The sequence below is a fragment of the Cynocephalus volans genome, chromosome 2, assembly GCF_027409185.1.
Source record: "Cynocephalus volans isolate mCynVol1 chromosome 2, mCynVol1.pri, whole genome shotgun sequence".
In the NCBI taxonomy this organism is placed as follows: domain Eukaryota; kingdom Metazoa; phylum Chordata; class Mammalia; order Dermoptera; family Cynocephalidae; genus Cynocephalus; species Cynocephalus volans.
The window spans coordinates 25859172-25875129 of record NC_084461.1 but is presented as its reverse complement, the minus strand read 5'-3'; the positions used below and the strand labels follow the sequence as shown (position 1 = coordinate 25875129).

Below are 15958 nucleotides of genomic sequence, written 5' to 3'. Positions count from 1 at the left end.
TTCTTCATCAAAAGTTCTTGGTGATGATGCCAGACACGGACCTTTCTTTCTTCCAACGAATCCTCCATTTTCAAATCCTTCTTTCTTCCTTAACTCCACTTTACTTTCATTTTCATCTTCTGATGACCTTTTCTTGTGTTATGAGAAAACTTCCATTATTTTATGTGATTCCAATCCACTATCCAAGTCTCTCAAACTTTTTATTTCCTCCCAGGAGACTTTCTCTCACATATATTACATTCCCCTATTACCCCCCACATTTCAGCTTGTACTGGGCCCCAGTTACCATTTTCAGGAACAGCTTTTTCAACATTTCTGTTCAAATTAATCGTCTGGAAGTCCCTATAACTGTGAAAGTTTTCAGTTCTTCTTGCCCTTGCTAACAAAGGACTCTCTCTGTATGGCCTCATGGAACCAACAGTAGCTGCTTCATGGATAGTTTCATGGTGCTGAAGCTGAAGGCTAGACTTTGATTTTCACAGGTGGCTATGCTGAACCACAGAAGTTACCTGACTGATGTTAGTAGTAGCACAGTGAGTTGGGCTCAGATCACACTGGTCCAGTAGTTTGAGCAAATCTTCTTTACTTGGACCACCTACCTCCTTGTCTTCACTTTTGTTAACCATACCCATAGAGTGGGCAGATCCCACATTTGAATGCTGCCATTTGTATGGCCTGTGAACAAGCAGTGCCTTGGCCTTGAGCCCATCCCACTGGATCCCTCACGTTCTCTCACTTTAAGTGAAGTGAGGATATGATAGTACAGTCAACAGCTTAGATCTCATATATCCTTTTCCCAGTGGATGAGAGTCTTATAAATAGTTTGTAGGTGATGAGAACAACTTTCTGGATAAATACCTGCTGATCATCTTGTTCTCCAAAAGGCCCTATGTCATTTCCAGGGGAATAGCTACCATGACTTTCTGTCTCCTCCAGAGACAGTATCTTGAATGATGGTAAAGGAGTAGAACCTGGCTGAATAGAGATCATTCCTCTGAATTGTGTTACTGTCCATGTTTTGACATGATTATTACCTGCACAGACTGATACAAGATGCTTCTCTGATAGCATGAGTTTTGTAACAGGAATTCCATAAACCATGAAAGTCTGAAAAAGCTGAGGACTTGACCCAAATGTCTCTGGGTGCTCACAATCACTTCTGCTGCTCCAGAGCTCATATCATAGAAAATTTCAATCCATTTACCATTGACACTTGTTTTGGGTGTGAGATAAACACTCAGAGCAGTGATAGAATCATTTAAAGGATCATGAAGTTCAGTGACAAGATCATTATCTTTTATTTGCAAAGGGAACTTCTGCATATCTATGTAATACATTGATTTGTTTTTACAACCCAGTAGAAGGAATGACCCATCAGTGTCACAGCTAGTTATAGGAACAACATATTAAACCTGACAATGCTGAGTGACAGCATTCCTCACTCTCCCTTTCCCTGTATGACTTGTGGCCACCAACTGGTTACCAATAAAGAAGAGAGCATATACAGGAATGCCAAAGCTGAACACTCCAATTTCACTGCCACTTCCCCCATCTTGAACACTGATGCTACTCTCTGAGGCAACAGCAACCATTTTATCCTTGTGTCCATGTGGACCTCTGACCACTTTCAATTTAAATCTGCTTGTTCAATAGTCCAGTCCAAATATGGGCTTGTAAATACTTGTTGCCATCCTGAAGTTTGATGTGGAATATACTATAAAGCATATGTTCTTCACAGGGCCTGGTTTTCCAAAGCCTTGCAATTTCAAATATTGACCTTGCAGAGGACTGGAAATTTCTCTCAGGGTATAAGTCTCTGTTGCAAGATAAGAATTGTGGAACAGCAGGTTGCTGGCTCAAAGACAGACTAGTTACTGATTGTTATGTAAAGATACTGAGAATTGCTATAGCAAAGAATGTTTGCTAAGATCACACTGTTGTTGATAGGACCACTTAATTGCCTTACTGGAATGTCATCTGGCTTGTTTCACTGAAAGTTACCAGCCTATACTGTTAAACTATAACCCCACCTTTGTTCTCTTCCTGTAACTTCCTGGTCTGGAAAATAAATTCAGGTAGAGAACCCCAATTCAGTGTTAATTTCCCAAGGAAGGAATGCCTCTCTCTTGAGGGTTCTGAGAGATTAACCACTTCAGGGCCTCTCACTGCTCAGAAGAGATGGGCTTTGAGTAATCCTTTGCATCTCTGTCACCCAGCGGAAGTGGGGTGACAAATCTATGGGGGGTGAAGCAATGCAAAGCAACAAAGTTTCTTTGATTCTGTAACAACAAAATGAGCACATGCAGTTACAATCCAGTTACAATGGCCAGCCACTATTAGCATCTTTCATGGATCCACGGAAATCCTAGCCTATAGTCTCTTTTCCAATTCCAGACAGAACAGGCTGCATACCATTTCCCCATGCTTCACCTTCTGTAGAATTTAGTCCATTCCTAGAATCAGCAGAGGATCTAGCTATGTTGTTTATTTTAAGACTAGGAATACCTGGTGGAGGCAAGTAACCATGAAAAAGGACACTGCCACAAGATGAATGGTCCAATTCTGCACATAAGAGAAGGCTTCTTATTAATGGAGTGATTCCATAAAATTCTGTTTTATGCCTGAGAACATTAATACTCACTCCCCTTAAGTCTAGTTCTTTTGTCTGAAGAAAATTTTAAATGGGTATTAATGCTGCTGGATCTCTAGCAATAAATATATCACCAGTTTCATCTCAAAGTGTTGAAATTCCTCCATTCAGCAAACTGTAAAAAAAGAAAAGAATCTTGAATCCACATAAGAGTTTGTCTTGAGGTACTCAATCTGGTTCTCCCCCCATGTTCAGCTGCGCTATCCCAACCACCACCCCAGTGAAGTTGCTGCAGTGTCCTGCTGCCAACTCCAGTGGTTCTGGACGCCCACAGCAGAGCCAACAGAGGCAGCCAGCTGCAGCTGCCCATTCTTTTATTATTCTTAAATGACTGATTCGTCATCATGCACCTATTACCTCAAAATCTAATATATGACAGTACTTCAAAAAGTTCTTGGAAAGATTCATGTTATCTTTTAATTATATTTTTCCACAGATTCTTTGAAGCCTCCTCTCATTAGTGCTTTAAAGAAGTTCAGTATCTTTTAATGAATTTCTATGTATAAAAATAAAATAAAATAAAAATCCTATCCACTAAGGTCCTAGAAGTTCTAGGAATCTCTTTTTGGCTGCTGAAAGTTTCAATTCCCAGGATCACCAAGCAGAGCAGATGCCAGATGTTCCCAGGACAATAAAACAGAATATGTGGTTAGAAATAATAAAAAAAAATGTAATATTTAGTGAGGAAAAGTTGTTTTTTCTTTCTTTTTATACAAGAAAGATAACCAAAATAGTCATAGAAACTGGAGCTGACTCTCCTTTGTGTGACTATTGTGCCTATAGTTAATAATACTCTATTGTGCACTTAAAATTTTAAGAGTGTAGGTCTCATGTTGTGTTTTTATCACAATAAAAAATTTGCAGATATTATAGATATATAAAAATTGCATCATACTGCATTTTAAAGGTCTCTTCACACTAAGCATAAAGGGTATAAAACATTAAATACCTATTTAATTTATATATTACTTATGTATATATATACATATATAAGTTTAATATGAATATATAATGTTTTACAGACTAGCTAGGTCTCAAATATTATATTGGTAAGAGAATACTCTTAAAATATTATATATGACATCTTTCATTTAGCTTGTTATGATTTTGCTAAACAGGATAACTTTATAAAATTTATCTGTGCCTATAGATAGTTATTCATTTACATGCATCCATATGAGAATAGTTACAGAGCAGTAACTAATTTGTGCATATTTTTAAGATTTAAGTTGAACCAGTGAAAATATATGACCTAATAATCCTTTTCAAATATAAAATGATTTTTGATAGAAGATTGGAAAAAAGTTATGCACACAAATTTGTATTATAATAAGAAAGGAAAGGCAAGTCATGGAATATTATCTTTTAAAGGCTGTTCAATGAAGTAAGGAAAGGGAGCTGTTAACAACAGAAAAGCAGAACAAAATGTTTCAAGTTCAATAGTTAGCCTTATCTTCAACACAAAAACCACAAGGATCATAGTGCACATTAGAAATTTAGTGGTTCTGACAAGCCCCGCAGTAAAGAGACTGTTTGACTTTGTTTATTGCAGATATCCCTTTAGTTGGCTTGCTTAATTACTGATGTCCTTAATAATTTCGTTTTGTGAAGTGGGGTATCAAACTGTAACATTTAAAAAAATATTTTTAAACATATTTATTGAGATATAACTAGCATGCCATGGAACTGCTCATTTAAAGTATATAATCCAATTTTTTTCTAGTATATGCACAGCTATAAAGCCATCACCGTGATTTTTGAACATTTTCATCACTCCCAAAGAACCATGTATCGCATGAACAGTCATTCCCCTTTCCTCCCAGATCTTAGTCTAACTCCATTTTCTATGGATTTACCTACTTAAGAGCACATAATTAGAATAATATTTACCTATTCAAGACCATGTGAGTGGAATCATTTTATATAAATGGAATAATATGATATGTGATCATTTACATGTGGCTTATTTCATTTAGCAGGTTCACCCGTGATTGCAGTATGCATCAGTTATTCATTTCTTTTTGTGGTTCAATACTTTCCATTTTTGAGTATAAAAGATTTTATTTACACATCCATTAGTTGATGTCATTTAGATTGTTTCCAATAATACTGCTATGGATAATCATGTACAAGCTTATAATATATTTTCATTTCTCTCTTAGTTGCATACCTAGAAGTGGAAGTGCTATATCACATGACAACTCCATGTTCAGCTTTTTAAAGAACTGCCGGACCATTTTCCAAAGGGCTGCACCATTTTATACTCATATGTGGAGTTATAAACAAAAATTTGGGCCAGACCCGTGGCGCACTGGGGAGAGTGCGGCGCTGGGAGAGCAGCGACGCTCCCGCCGTGGGTTCGGATCCTATGTAGGAATGGCTGGTGCACTCACTGGCTGAGTGCCGGTCACGAAAAAGACAAAAAAAAAAAAAATTGCAAATAATACTAGCTTTTAGGGCATTAATTGTTTTTTTCTAATGTATTAGTCTCTTAAATCATGTTTGTTTTTTTTTTAAAGTACATTTATAGGCTCCTGCTGCAGTAATTGACCATGTATTTACCATGTATTTGCGTTTATTGAGATTGATTTACATTTCATCATATGGCTTTGAGTTACTGTCTGGTGTTTCTATTTATTTATTTATTTATTTGCTCATTTATTTACTCATTTATTCATTTATTTATTTTTATTTTTTATTTTTTATTTTTTTTCACCATGCAGACCTCTCTTGAGCATATCTTACAAGTCAGGTCTAGTGGTAACAAACTCCCTCAGCTTCTGCTTTTCTAGGAATATCTTAATTTCTTCCTTACTTTTGCAGCATAGTTTTGCTGGATATAAAATTCATGGTTGACTGGGTGTTTTTTTTTTTTCTTTTTTTTCTTTTAGCATTTTGAATGTATTAGCCCACTGTCTTCTCATCTCCAAATTTTCTGATGAGAAACCTGCTAACAATCTTATTGAGGATCCCTTGTATATAAGTTGTTTATGTCTTGCTACCTTCAAGATTCTCTCTTTGTCTTTGTCTTTCAAAAGATTGCTTATAGTGTGTTATAGTGTGGGTTTCTTTGACTTTATCTTACTTGGAGTTTGGTGAGTTATTCAATGTTTATATTTATCTCTTTCATCATATGGGAAGTTTTTAGCCATTATCTCTTCCAGTATTCTCTATGCCCCTTTCTCTTTCTCTTTTTGTTCTGTGTCTTCCTCAATGCATGTGTTGGCCCATTTGATAGTGTCTGTCATATCTTTTAGGCTCTGTTCACTTAAGTCTTTTTCTTTTTTTTCTGTTTCTCATACTCAATAATTATCATTGTTTTGTCTTTAAGATCACTTATTCTTCTTTCTGCCTACTCAAATCTGCCTTTGAATCCTTCTTGTGAAGCTTCATTTTAGTTTTATTTTATTATTTTCATCTCCAGGATTTCTTTTTGTTTTGTTTTTGGGTTTTCCATCTCTCCAGGGTGTTTGGTGCAAACAGTAACCTGTGATTGTTTAACACTGAATCAACCTGGTGCTGTCATAGCAACTGGAATAAACATGAGCCTTGCCAACAACTTAAAAAGAATACCTTGGAAATTAGATATGCATAGAGGACTTTAAAAACTCTGATTAGTTCATGGGGATCTAGAAAATTACAGACATGCTCAGGCATGTATGCGTGTTCAGGAAATATCTGAGAGAATCCCAGTCTCTCAAATCTGCTGACCTCAAAGTCAAGTGCAAGCAGGTAATTAAGGGTAAGGGAAAGTCATATAACTCATGAATAATAATTGTGTGGTCCAACACACATGGAAAACTAAGGCAGAGGCTAAAACACTTATTGGTTACAGGTATTTAAGGAAATATTTAACTAATAATTTCCTGTTATCTAAGATAACTGAGCACAGGCTTAAAAAGATACACTAAAGACAATATATAGACTTTATAAACTCAGCACAGGAAAGTTACTAAGAATAAAACAGCAACAAAAACAACAAATTGTAAAGATGAGAGAAGCCTCATTTATGGAGTTGAGACATTATATGACTAGTTTTCAACAAAAAAATCATGAGATGCACAAAGAACAGGAAAGCATAACTCCTATTCAGAAAAGAAACAAGGCAATTTGAAGCAGTCCCTAAGAGGGACCTGATGTTGAATGAACTGAACAACCATTTAGCTATTCTGGATATGCTCACACAACTAAAAAAAAAAAAAAAAAAAGACCAAACTTAAAATTGAAATTGAGATTTCAACACTCTTTTCTCAGTCATATATAGAAAAAGTAGATAGAGAGTCACTCAGAGTTCTGAAGATATGGACAGTATTATCAATTAGCTTAAGCTAACTGATAATTATAGAACACTCCACCCAACAGCTGTAGAATATAGATCCTTTTTAATTCTTGTATTTTTTTTTCTAATTATGGAGCATCTTACTTTAACTAATCAGTGATACAACCTCAGCCCTGTAACGCATTTCAGTTAGCCTCAGCACACTTTGGAGAATACATTCTACTAAATATTAATTTCCACATAAATATTTTCCTTACTCTTCAAGGTAGTTTATTATTATTTTTGTATTTACTCTGTTAGGACACCTACATTTTCTATATCACATTGATTTATATTCATTTATTTTGCTGTGCATATCATTAGATTAGGCCCTCTTTAAAATGAGATTTTGTTTTGTTAATCTTTGCATGCCCTAAAGTATGACATCATGCTTTATAAAATATGATCTCAGTACACTTTTTTTTTTTTTTTTTTAAAGATGACGGGTAAGGGGATCTTAACTTTTAACTTGGTGTTGTCAGTACCACACTCTCCCAAGTGAGCTGATCGGCCATCCCTGTATAGGGATCCAAACCCATGGCCTTGATGTTATCAGCACTACACTGTCCCAAGTGAGCCATGGGCCAGCCTGATTTCAGTATATTGTTGAATAGATGTCTGCAAAGATATTTTATTGTCATATTTCGATTGGAGTTTTAACAGCTTATTCAGGGATTTTACTTAAGTAATAGTCAATTAAGAATCCATTGAAGATTTTTTGAGCAGGACAGTTATGTAGTCAGATATATAACTTAATAAAATTAATTTGAAGAGGTTTTTATAGTGCATTGGAGTAGGACATGCATGAAGCAATTAATTCTGTTTGGATAGTATTTCAATAATCCAAGTGGCAGACGTGGTAGAGTTCATTCTAGGTGGCTGAGAGTTATAAAAAAGAAGTGAGAAATCATTTGGAAATGCTTCATGGAAAATAAAAGGAAGACATCATAAAAGTTCAGTGATGATATGGTGGGAAGGAAATAAGTGCTTATTTTTTTTTTTTTAAAGTTAGATTACTAATTATGCCAGTCATGTCTCACAAGTAAGCGTTAGTATTCACTGCACACAAGCAGTCAATTCATGATTCAGAAATGGCTATCAATTTATCCCCATATTTACAGAAAAATTGAATTATTCAAATTTAAAATATTTTAGGGCATAGCCATATACATAGAATCTGCATTGCAATATTTATTGAATTTCTTATAGCTAACAAAATCATTAACAAAGACAAAACATCTTTCATTCATAATCAATAGCCAAAGTAATTGGTGCTTTGGAGTTAAAAAAAAAAAAAAAAACATTATTTTTGTACTCTCTCATAAAAAATTATAATGTTCATAATAATTCATATAGCAAATGAATTTAAGAGTATGTGAATTTTGTCTATATTCTAATAATTTCTTATAAATGTAATATTTGAATTTTTTTTTTTTTACTAAAAATTCAATGTATAAGTGTAATCACTCAAGGAAAATATAAAGGCTATTGTTTTTTTTTTTTCAGATTAAATGTTCTTAAAAGGATTTCATGGTTCTTGCCTTGAAATTGACTTTGATTGTCTATAAACTCCTTGTTATGGTATTCAAAACTGTATGTATGAATATATGAATCTTTACACAGAGGAGTTCTCTAACGTTCATTATATTTTAAAACATCTACAGTACAAACATTATAGGCATGTGTATTATAATAACATGACAACATTATAGGAATGTATATTCAAAGATGAATATCAGGGTTTAAAATTTTTTCATCATTCCATTCCATTCTATGTTATACCACAAGTTACAAATTTCAGTGTGTATGGATAAGATCAATTATTGCACATGGGAGAGCTTTCCCCTCTTGTATACAAGGACATTGATTCAAATGAAACAGAAGTTAAAAATTACCATTAATTCACAGGCAAAATATTCATAAAAATCTACCAGTGTAAGATTTTTTAGTGCTTATTAAAGATGTGATCTGAGACAAGGTGGGAATTAAGTAGACATAAAAGCCTAGAATTTATGTTTGCATTAAACAGTGAGAAATTATACATAGTTTTACTGGAAATGAGTCATCCTGGCTATCAAGAGCCTATTTTTAAATTTCTAAGAATTCTATAAATTGGTTGCTAAACAGACATTATTAAAAATTAATGTACATATAAACAAATAAAGCATATTTAAAACAAAATAAATGCAACCCATTGCTTTCCAATTATTTTATTGAATTTTACTATTACCTATGATCTCGAGATTATTTTTGTCTACTATATTTATATAGTGGAGAGATATAAAATTGATCTTTTCCAAAATTTGCATTCTGTTACATTGAATAGGAAGTTTTATGAGTTGGATTGTGTTTCCCCAAAATTTAAATGTTTAAGTCCTAATATTCAGCACCTCAAAATGTGGTCTTATTGGTGATAGGGTCTTTAAAAGTAATCAAGTTAAAATGAGGTCATTATGGTGGGCCCTAACCTAATATGACTGGTGTTCTCATAAAAAGAGAGAACTTGGACTCAGAGACATATATAGAGGAAAGACATATGAAGAGAGATACATAGAGTGAAAATGACCATCAACAAGCCAAGGAGAAAGGCTGGGAACTGGTGATTCCCACACAGCCTTCAGAAAAAATCAACCCTACCTACACTTTCATTTTAAGCTTCTATCCTCCAGAACTGTGAGACAATAAATTTCTGTTTTTAAAGCCACCCTGTTTGTTATGGCAGCTTTAGCAAATTAATATGGGTAGCTAGTTGTGGATGACCTCTCTTCCCCTCTTTGAAGGCTTGTAAAATAAAGCAGCTTTTAATTTGCTAATAATTTGGTCTCTGGTTTAATAAACCATCATGATGTATTTTGAAGAAAAAGTAGAAAACTACATTTTCACAGTAGGTGATCACAGACACATATGAAAAAGTTGAGCTTGGACCTGGTCAGATTCTGTGGAGATGCAAGATTAAAGTTGGGCTCTGAACTGATGAAGTATGAGCTGGTTGAATAAGAAAAAATTGTACAAGTAGCATGCCAATCAGGGAAACATGGCAACCTCTGGCAAACCTAATGTTTAGAATGTCTATCCAGAGGGCCTTATGAGCCATTCCTGCCTAATAGACATTCCTATAGAGCTGAGAAAATGTTCCCAACTCTATTAGTTACTAAGGTACTGGTGCAAGTGGTTATTGTTATCTACAGAATCAAGTTCACTTAGACCACTCTTCCTAAAAGCAGGGTTAACCTACAAACACATGTGCCCATGATTCACTGAATGGAGAAACTGGCATGCTCCCCCTGTGACAACATAGTCATAACAAAATAAAAAATATTTACTAATGAACTGAGTTCTTATGAAATTACTCTATATTTATCATTTGCATTTGTCCTAACCCACTATCTCATTTTATTTTTTCTCCTTTTCTCCTATCCAGGTACTAACCAGGATGACCCTGCTTCACTTCTGAGATCAGAAGAGATCAGGCATATTCAATGTGGTATGGCCACAGACTTGTCCCCGCTTTCTCTCTAATTATCAACATCAACAAATATAATTGTATTAATCCGTTTCTGTTGTTTATAGCAAAATACTTGAAACAGGGTGATTTATAAAGAAAATGAAATTTATTGCTTACAATTTCTGAGGCTGAGAAGTCCAAAGTCCATGTGGTGGTGGCGACAATGACCCAGGAGACTCACATTGCAAGATGGTGGAAGCAGAGAGAGAGAGACAGACTCTCCTTTTCTTTTAAAGCTCTCAGAACCACACCCCTGACAACCATTTTTAATCCATGCACTATTGCATGGTCCTACAATCCAATCACCTCTTCAAGGCTCCACCTTTCAATTACCATAGTAGGATTTCCCACCCTCTTAACAGTCAGAGTGGGGGCCAAGTTTCTAATACCCAAAAGTTGGGGGACACAGTTCAAGCTTCAGTGACTTTAGGGGAGACATAAGTCTATCCACTATAATAATGGAATAAAATAGTGCAAATAACTTATAAAGTGAGATTGTAAGATTTGCAAAAGATGTAGGATTTCTCAGAAATCAAGGTGTAGGCTTCTCAAATTTCACACAGAGCTATTGACGTGAGGATCTGGTAGCATTTGACTAGTTATTATAAACAAAAGAAAAACACGGAACTCCATATGATTTTGTGCCTTTGCTAGAGATTGAAATATATATCAAGGTATATCAATGAAGCTCTAAAATAACTTTTTAAGAAATTACACACTTTAAAGTTGGTGCAAAAAGCAATTATGAAATAGATGCTATTATATCATCTTGGCAGGCATGGCATTCTTAAGGTTTTACAGTCAGATGGACTTGGGTTTTCAGCTGGGTTTTCAGTCATATTAGAACATAGCTTTGAACATATTTTTACACTTCTCTAAATCAGTTTTTTCATCTTTAAATATGATTACAGTATTTTTAGAGGGTATTGTGTGACTTAAGATAATACATGTAATAAGCTGAGATCAATATCAGTTTTATGATAAATACTCAAAAAATGACATAAATAATTGTTATATTGCTAATGTTACTTTTATCATTACTACTACCAAGATTATCTCGTAGTTGTGAACTGAGAGCATAATTACCATACTCAATATAAAATTCACAGTAAACATTTCTTACAGGGATTAAGCATGTATTAAACACCCTTTATGGATTTCTAAGTCTATGCTTAACCCTAGTCATTCTCAACATAACAAAGAAAATAAATTAAGTAGCCCTCATTTAATTTTTGGCTGCTGGTACCTAGTAACTTTAAGCTTCTTCCTTTGGGAACACAAATGTTTATTGAGTTCCTATTAAATACTAGGTGTGGGATAAATAGAGGTGAACATGAGCAAGACGGTTCTCACATTCAGAAAAAAAGACAATAAACAATGTATATCTTGTCAACGATGCTAACTGTTAAGAAGAAAAATGAAGTATCGCCATGAGACAGTGCATTAGAAGGAGAATTATTTGAATCATAATAATCAGTGAAGTCATCATACATAAGGAGACATTTGAACAAAAACCCAAATAAAGTGAGGCAATAAGCCATATGCATAGGAGAGAGACTATTCCCGGAAGAGAAACAGCAATAGCTAAGGAACAGAGTGGGTGTGTTTGGAAATTTAAAGCACAAAAAAGCTAGAGTTGAAAGAGGTATATGAACAAGTAAGAGAACGGAAAGAAAGAGGTCAGAGATGTTATCTGGTACATGTGGGTGGCTGTATTCTGTAGGGCATTATGGAGCATCATGAGGATGCTAAATTTTATTTGGGGTAAGATATAAACCATTAGAATGGTTTTAGTAGAAAAATCAGATGATCTTACTTCAGTCTTAAAAGCATCACTTGGGCTGATGGGTAGAGACTATAATTTAAATAGGTAAAAGTAGAAGCAGGGGGACTAATTTGGAAGTTGTTGCGTTTTTTTCTTTTGTTTTCTTTTTTAAAAAATTTTACATGCATGTGGGGAACAATGTTGTTTTTCAATAACTGCAAACAATGTGTGAGGGTTAGATTAGTACAGTTAGCTTATTCATCATTACAATACACAATCATTCTTTGTGTCTGTTGACCAATTCCTCAGCAGCCCCGCTCCCTCCCCCACCCTCCCCTTTTCCACTTCTTGTTTTCTAAAAGTTCAGCGTATTGCTGTGATTGTTGTTTGTTTCTTTCTTTTTGTCTCTATTGTTCATTTGCTTATTTACGGATTCAGATCCCAGGTATGAGTAAGAACATGCAGTATTTCTCTTTCTGTACCTGGGTTGTTTCACTTAGAATAATTTTCTTCAGGCTCATCACGTTGCTGCAAATGGTAGAATTTCATTCTTTTTTATGGCTGAGTAGTATTTCCTTGTGTATATATATATACAGCACTTTCCTTATCCAATCACCCACTGATGGACATTTAGGTTGGTTCCATTGCCTAGCTATTTTAAATAGAGCTGCAATAAACATAGGAGTAAAGGTATTCCTTCAACCTGATGTTTTCCAATCCTCTGGATACATCACCAATAGAGGGATTGCTGGATCATATAGAAGTTTTTTCTGTAGTTGCTTAAGAAACCTCCATTCTGTTCTCCATTATGGCTGTACTGATTTACAGTCCCACCAACAATGCAGGAGGGTTCCTTTCTGTCTACATACTCGCCAGCATTTGTTATTCTTTTTCATGATAGCCAGTCTGATTGGGGTGAGGTGAGTGACGAATAACGGTAACTCGAAAAAGAATAAAAGAGTAAAGATTTGAGAAGAACTTAGTTGTATCTGTTTAAAGTAGTCATTTAAGAGAAATTGCTAATGAATTGATTGTCCAGGGATGTGAGAAAAAGGCCAATTAAAACAATTACATTTTCATCGGTGCAATGGTCATAATTGAATTACATTTTGGGGGAAAAAATTTTTTTTTTCAGCTAGAAATAAAGAATTTAGTTTTGCACAAATTTAATTTGAAGCACCTATCAGATATTCAATTCATAAACACCACTTTAAGTGGATCCATTTAAAAAAGGAAATTTTCTTTTTAATAGACTGTATCTTCTTAACTTGAAAAAGAAATGTCAATATATTTTACTTCATTTTATGTTTAATAAAATTGTATTTTATGTTTCTTGAAAAAAATATATATATAAGTATTGATTTTCTTAAAGGGAAATCGCATAAAAACATCTATTTCATATATCCTTTTTGCACCAAATTTAAACTGCTTTATTGCTTCAAAAGTTATTTCAGTGCTTCATTAATCTCCTTTGGTATTTAACTCATTCTCTAGTGAATATATAAAATTATATACATTTCTGTGTTTTTCCTTTCTTCACAATGACTAGTAGAATGCTGCCAGATTCTCACATTAACAGCTTTGTATGAGATTTAAGAAGCTTATTATGATTTCTAAGAAATCTTACATCTTTTGTAAATTATATAATCTAATTTTATGAGTTAATTGCACTATTTTATTGTATCAGATTTGTTGCTGTTGATAATTAGAGAGAAAATGAAGACCATAAATTGAAATAGAGGCCTAGGAAAAAGGCAAATGATAAAGATAGGCTAATTTCACGAGGACTCAGTTCATGAGTAAATAATTTGATTTCGTTACGCTTTGTTGTCACTCTAGTGAGGATCTAAGCTACCTTCAAGCAAGACAGAACAGATATGTTTGGGGATATATCTTTAGACAATCAGATAAATCCTGTAGTTTATTGATATTCCAGTTGTTGAGAGAAGGCTTAAAGCCAGTGAGGCTGAATAACTGATGTAAGATTTTTAAGGACATAGGATATTAGTGAAAACTTCAATATGTAAAATTTTTCTTCCCATTTTCAGAGTTATTCTAAACCTGAATTGCAAAGGATTTGTGACTTCTTGGAACATGTATCTGAAAGACTGAAAAGCCGTGTACCAGGGATTAGGTCATGGACATCTTTAGGGAACCATTCTCCTTACCCCGTGACATTATGCTAGCTGCCATAATATCGATTACCTTTTCAGAGGAGTAATGAACTCTTGTAAGCACTAGTGAGGTTTGTGCATGCGAGTCACATGCTGTACCTCGATCTGGCTTGTCCACACATGGATATGTTGCTTTTGGGTGCAGAAGGGAGGAGGGCTTCATGCACTGCATTTTATAAGTTTTTAAGACTTTTTATTTATATATGAGGTGTATAAAATATTTTCTAAAAACATATAAAAGGTCATATATAAAGTGATGTTAATGTAAAATAACATAAAACATTCTGTATGATTAAGTAGATCATTTTGAAAAAAATTAAGTTATCTTTTTTTTTTTTTTTTCTTTTTTCCAAAAGGGACTATGTATTTGGCTAAAATGACTTTATGGCTAAATAATTGGTAGGGCTTTAAAATTTAAGAGAAATATATTTTCTATGGTACTTTTACCATAAGTAATGAACTTTCCAAGAACATTTAAAGAGATAAAAGTATTTCAGTGTCTTTGAATGATATCATATATTTATACTTATTATAAACATAATATTAAGAGCTGACAAAAATATCACTTAGGAATTATGTAAAGTGTAAAAATAAAAATAATGAAATATTAAATATTTGGGGAGTAGTAAGACAAAAATCTCAAAGTTGATTAAATTCTTAGTGGACCATAGAGACAATGTAGCTCCATAGAGTCATTCTAAACATATTATTACTGAGTATATCTTTATGATCTCTTATATGGTACATAATCAAAAAATGAAAATACTGTCTCAGTGTGGATGAAATTACAAAAATTTTTGTTTGCATTGTATTTATCTATATTTTCTTTACATTCATAAAATATGTACTTCAATTTGAAAAATAATGATTAAAAATATTTCTATATATGTACACACATATATGCAAGTATATATGCACGCACAGATACAGAAATACAATATATATGAATATATACTTATAAATGTATATATGTATGCATACTTTTATTCACTTTTTTCATTTTTCTTCACAGCACTTATAAACATTTTCATATTATTTATTTATTTTATTTATTTAGTATGTATGTATAAACTAAGCCAATTCATGACGGCATTGTCTGTTTTATTTAGTTCTATAGAACATTACCTACTTTTAAAACAATGAATTTCTTTCTTAACTGTATATGTATTAGAATTAGTATTTTATTTAAATACTTGCTAAATAGTTAATATTTGAATACCATTTTAATGTTCTTTAGATTTTTAAGTATCCACTTGTTCTATGACTCTATAGCTTTCATTAGATAAAATGTGATACTGTTTACTCATAATTATCATTTCTAGAGGTAAGCAATTTGTAATGTTTATTATAACCTCCTTTTATTTTTCTTTCATAGATCTCTTCCTATTTGTTCTTATTTATTGTCCGATATATAAAGTAGATATTAGAAATAAATATTCAAAATATTTAAATGGATTGAATTTACCAAATACATTTTTCAGCAAACTAATACTACCATATACATTTCTACTTTCCTTGAAGTGTCTTTAACAGACATAACTGATTT

The 15958-nt window shown here is 33.5% G+C and overlaps 1 pseudogene; it reads right to left on the bottom strand.

Moving 5' to 3' along the window:
• Positions 1–476: 476 nt before the first annotated feature.
• LOC134370422 (BTB/POZ domain-containing protein KCTD3-like) overlaps positions 477–15958 on the bottom strand; it is a 90559-nt pseudogene continuing 75077 nt past the window's right edge.